Raw genomic sequence first — 6,000 nt, 5'->3', positions numbered from 1 at the left:
AAAATCAAATAGTCCATCATAGATCATGGGCACAAGAAGCAGATGGAGGAGGACATTATTGTTTGCAAATATGTACCTGATGATCCAGAGAGTCTGTGTAGAGAAAGATGCCTAAATTTATTGACAAATACATAGTGCACACCTGAGTATTGCCTTTGTGGAGATCGCTGCAAAAACCAACGATTTCAGTGATACGTGAAGACAAAATTATTCCAGACAGATGGACATGGCATTTGTATTATTATGATTGATGAACAGCTGGACATGAAGACTTGCAAGGAAATGATCTTGGGAAAACTCGCACTGTTAGTTAGTACCTTCAGGTTGAGCTATTTGAAATTTAATGAGTTGCGCCGAGGGACAATTTGAAATTGAATGGTTTCCATCAGTTTCAACATGATAAGGCACTACCAGAAGTTGAAAGCATTGGAGCAAAGTCGCTTGCTCATCCCTGTCATAAGTCTGAACAGGATGAACACCAGTTGAGGTCTTTTCAAAGAAAAGCATAATTAAATAGCGCAGCTCAGCAACTTCGAATGAAAATACGTGACTCTCAGCTTCACAAATTTAGGAAAGAGTTAAAAAATTGCTCAAGAGTGCTTAAGTGCCTTGGACACATTGATTCTGATGGTGTGGTGCAAGTGAAAGGTCAGGCTACATGTCTCATTGACACAGGGGATGAAATTCTTGTGATAGAGTTGACGTTCAATGGCACATTCAATGAGCTAGATCATCATCAAACAGCAGCACTTGCAAGCTGTTTCATTCCATACGATAAATCATCTGAACAAATACATTTGACTAATGAGCTTGTGAAGCCATTACGTCAACTTCAGGATAGTGCACGGTGGACTGCACAGGTGTAGCGTGAGTGCAGGTTAGAGGTTGATATAGAGCAGTATGTTGAGTCAACAACCCGTCCATTGGCCCAAGGGTGCCTCAATTTCAGAGGTTATCAATTGAGCCAGATATATTTGTTCCAGGTTTCTCGGATGATGTACTACAAATCAACTTTGCTATTGGCATACGAAAGCTTTGGGGTGGTTTATGGTGATTTGAGCACATCCCCACTATATGTCTATAAAAGTACTTTTGATGGAAAGTTGGGTAACTATATGAGTGAAGATACAGTCTTTGGGGTCTTTTCATTAATCTTTTGGACGTTGACCTTAATCCCTGTTGTTAAGTATGTTGCCATAGTTTTGAGTGCAAGTGACAATGGTGAAGGGGGAACATTTGCATTGTATTCACTTCTTTGTAGACATGCAAAGTTGAGTTTGATTCCAAATCAGCAAGCAGCTGATGAGGAAGTTTCTACATATTATAATACATGGCAGACAGCTTAGAATATAGGAACCTCTCCTTTGAAGAGATTTCTGGAAAAGCGTAGAAGACTGCACATAGGTTTACTGGTTGTGGTTTTACTAGGCACTTCCATGGTAATAGGTGATGGTGTTCTCACGCCTGCAATATCTGTTCTCTCATCAGTATCTGGGCTTCAAGTACACACTTCAAAGCTTCCTGACAGTGTGGTGGTGCTTCTTGCCTGCATTATATTGATTGGCCTTTTTGCTCTGTAACATTTTGGCACTCATAGGGTGGCCTTTATATTTGCACCTATTGTGATTGCTTGGCTATTCTGCATCTGTGTAGTTGGCATATACAATGTTGTTTATTGGAATCCTAGTATATTACGTGCCCTCTCTCCTTATTATGCATACAAGTTTTTTCAGAATAATGGTAAAGATAAATGGATTTCTCTCGGAGGGATACTCCTACGTAGTATAGGTACAAAGGCGATGTTTGCAGATCTTGGAAACTTCACTCCTTTTTCCAGGATTGCCTTTGCAAGAGTTGTCTATCCATGTCTGATTCTCTCTTACATGGGACAAGCCGCCTTTCTTTTGAAAAATTTTCATTCTGTTGACAGAAATTTCTACAATTCAATACCAGAGCGTGTTTTTTGGCCTGTGTTTGTAGTGGCCACCCTTGCTGCTATTGTTGGAAGCCAGGCTGTTATTTCAGCGACCTTTTCAATCGTCAAGCAATGCCATGCTATGGGTTTTTTTCCACATATCAAGATAGTCCACACTTCGAGGCATATCTGTGGTTGAATTTACATACTAGAAATAGATTGGATTCTCTTGGTTCTATGCCTTGCCGTCACTGTAGGATTCAGGGGTACCACCTTAATTGGGAATGCTTATGGCATTGCTGCTATCACTGTTATGTTTGTGACAACATGCCTTATGTCACTTGTTATAATCATTGTATGGTGAAAGAATTTTGTATGGGCTATTTCTTTTCTTCTCTTCTTTGGAGGGATTGAAGGATCCTACGTCTCAGCCTCTGTTATGAAGGTGCCATAGGGAGGCTGGGCTCCTCTTGCTTTGGCAGCAATATTTATGGTTGTCATGTATGTATGGCATTATGGTACATGGATAAAATACATGTTTGACTTACAAAACAAGGTTTCTATGAAATAGATTCTCACACTTGGACCCAACCTTGGAATTGTGCGGGTTCCTGGTATTGGATTAATCTATACTGAATTGGTCACAGGGGTTCCTACTATATTCTCACATTTTGTCACAAATCTTCCTGCATTTCATCGAGTACTTGTGTTTGTGTGCATCAAATCAGTTCCTATTCCATTTGTCCCTGGTGAAGAACGTTATCTTATTGGTTTCATTGGCCCAAAAGTATACCATATGTACAGATGTATTGTGAGGTATGGGTATAAAGATATCCCAAAAGATGATAATGATTTTGAGAATCGACTTATTCTCAGTATTGCTGAATTTATACAGATGGAAGCTGAAGAATCATAGTCTACAACTATGAAAATACTTTTCTCAGTATGTCTGTGACTTGAAAAACCAATCGGCACAGCTGCAGTTACAAAGAAATCAAGTGTTCCATGTTCCCCGTATTAACAAGGTGCTTTTGTGTGCCAGAGCCGAAAGGTTTCAAATTGACAGTTTTTATTCAAACGACAGAAAGGAAATGAACGGTTGAAGATCGAAACGCCTAAATCTAAAATGAAGAACATCAACTGTATGCAGAGAAGTAAGCTACGCGGTCTATTTTTGTTTTCAGTTGCTAATTAAAGGGAGTTATAGCTTCAGTTTTCAGCTTCCCAATGGTCATCAACAGAATGGAGTAAAAAATGTAACGCTACTCCTTTAGCGATGGTTGGCTTTTCATCTTCAGTTAGTAATGATTAAACAATCCCATGTTTTGGGTCGATACATTTCCTGATGGTAGAGTTATTTATTGTATGAAAAATCATTTTGTAAGGGTTGGAGTTTCTGGGAAACGGTGTGGAGAAAAAACTCAGTGTTTCATTATAGAGCTTGGCCAGGAATTTAATAAATGATGCATCTCTGATTCATGAGATTCAAGTGGTATGAATTTTAGCAAATGTTTTCCTCTTTCAGTTTCATATGTGCCTTGTTATGTTTTACATTTCATTCAGAATCGTTTCCAGTTGAATGCTCTTAAGTAGGAAATGAAGAATCCATTTTTATGCTCTTCCTTGTAAAGAATTAATACTTTTTGTGTCTTCCTCTGTCTGAGAAGGATTCATGTATATGCCCTTTTCAGCTTCCTCAATTGTCTTTCCACTACATATTATTTCAGTTTGACTGCTAAATTTCCTGCCTATATTGCCTCACAAAATACTCTGCGTCTTTGATTTAATTTCCCATCTCAGGCTGCCCTTTGTCCCATACAGCCGAGAAAGTTCAGTCATTCAATAAATTTCCTTTTTCATATCCATTTACTAGCCTAAAATCAGCATTCTTTTTGAGTCATCTCAGACCTTATTTTCTATTTTAACTAAGTGTGACCTGGAGAGAGCCCTCTCCTATTTTGGTAGGGCTAGCTACCAAACTAAGTGTGGTTTGCGGTTACCTTGAATTTTTCCTTCCTTTAGCCTAACGTAGATTTAGGCTCTAACATAGTGGTGACCATACTGGGGAGAAATTGGTTTGCTTGTAGATTGTCTTGCCCCAGTACATATCTCAAGTTCAGAGCTGATTTTTGATGGTCGACAACGATCAGACATAAGTAGGCTGACATCATTCACCTGACGACTCCATTCACTAAAGAATCCAACAATTTGTGCTTCATGGTGACTCCACTATAGAGAGATCAGTAGCTTTGACATTTTCAAGATGGAACGGGTTGCAAGAAGATACGCTCCCATGAGCCGAGATCACATCCCAGGTTTTCCAAATAAAATGCCCAAGGTGGATTGGCTTCAGAATTTGCCTATGTTCATAAATGTGAAAGGTAATGACACTGCTCTTCATCTGGTGAAATTTCACATTCATGTGCATAAACTAAAGATCAATTTTCCTGAAGACTATTTGATGAAAATGTTTATGGCTACTCTGGAAGACGAAGCCCGATCTTGGTATGAAAGTTTGCCACCTGCTTCTATTCATTATTTAAAAGATTTTCATACAATACTCTTTGAAAGCTATAAAGAATCATATCCATCCTTGGCTTTAGTTCGGGACTTTTGTAGCCATGTTCATATTTTTGTTGAAGATCTTGAGAGCTTTTATGGGTGTGATGACTTGATGGACGGAGAAATCATGGAAGCATTGTATGAAAATTCATTTCAGCAGCATGAAGACGATCATGAAAATTTGCAGCAGGATCAAGATCTTAGTGCAGTGGAAGATGAAGGAATTTTGCATCTTGATAGTCAACAGGAATTACATGAAATGGATCAGCTGTATGAGGAAAATTTGTATACTCCTTCACTTGAAATTAATGAAGACAATCATTGTTTGAGCAAGAGAAAACAAAAAGTATTATCTCCTCTGTCTGAAGATGAGATAGATCAACTCTTGAACAGTCAGGTTACAGCTCAAGTTAACGCAAATATGTAGTATGCTCATGGTCAAGAAGGTGATGATGGAACTTCTTCCTCTTCTGAAAAAGATGACAGTCCTGCAAACAACTTTATAGATCAGCAGGTTGAAGATGTCCATATGGCTAAAAGTGATGAAAGAAAAAGTGTCGTTTCAGATATGTCCATAGAAGAAGACAGCATGCAAAGAAGTCCAGTTCTAATTCCAGAATGTGATAATGTCAAGACAGTTATTTCATATACAGATTCAGATTGTGATGACCAAGAATACACTGTGTTGAATCTCATAAAGGAGAAATCTGTTGTTGAAATCATCCGGAATAAAGAAGACAAAGTTATGAATCTGAACGTTCTCATGTCATCAGAACGAAGCCTTCATAAAGAGGTAATCTAGTCATTTCATGAACAACAAGATGAGATCTTTGTTCAAGTAAGTGAAACGGTTTCTCTGGATGAATTTATGGTAGATGATATAACTGTTAGTGTCAGGTTTCAAGAATCATCTGAAGTTGCTTTTCTCATGATTGATGAATGTGATGAATGTAATGAGAATATGGTCGTCACATCATATCAAGATGACCTACAATATATTCAAACTACCGAAGACCAGATCATTTAGGATTCCATTTCAGATTCTTCTTCCTATGTTTCATGTTTTGAAATGTTCTTTGAAGAGGAAATCTGCTCATCCACTTGTTCAGAATTTTTTGAGGGCCGGGCACATACTCTTATTGAAGTACAGTGTGTAGAAAGATCAGAATCAAAGGAGAAAGACACCTTGCTCTTTCAACAGGATGAAAGACTACATGTTTTTCAAGATCCACTGGAAAATCTGTTGCAGTCAGCAGTGAAGGTGATTATTGCAGTATTCAGTGATGAAGGAGATCATGGTCAATTAGCTTTTTGGATGCCCAATTATAAGTATCTATTCAAGAGAATCAATCAAGGAGGAATCTGCTTGATTGGTTATATTGGAAGACACACTACACATGATTGTACATATTCCATTACTATGCAGGTGGTTGTCATCATAATTTCAAATCTTGATGGACTGCTGCCTTTCTCAAAAGCTTTAAGTTTTAAGTTCAGGTCTTAGTATTTTGAGTTAGTTTGTT

The 6,000-nt window shown here is 38.2% G+C and overlaps 1 pseudogene; it reads left to right on the top strand.

Annotated features, from left to right (window-relative positions):
• The first annotated feature begins 536 nt into the window (after window positions 1-536).
• Window positions 537-2,832, top strand: LOC149194392 (potassium transporter 7 pseudogene; annotated as a pseudogene).
• Window positions 2,833-6,000: the final 3,168 nt, after the last annotated feature.

The sequence above is a fragment of the Pinus tabuliformis genome, chromosome 2_2, assembly GCF_031772625.1.
Source record: "Pinus tabuliformis cultivar Carrire ecotype Pingquan chromosome 2_2, CPIR1, whole genome shotgun sequence".
Lineage (NCBI taxonomy): Eukaryota > Viridiplantae > Streptophyta > Pinopsida > Pinales > Pinaceae > Pinus > Pinus tabuliformis.
The sequence above is the reverse complement of the archived record's forward strand: the minus strand, read 5'-3'. Positions and strand labels throughout refer to the sequence as shown.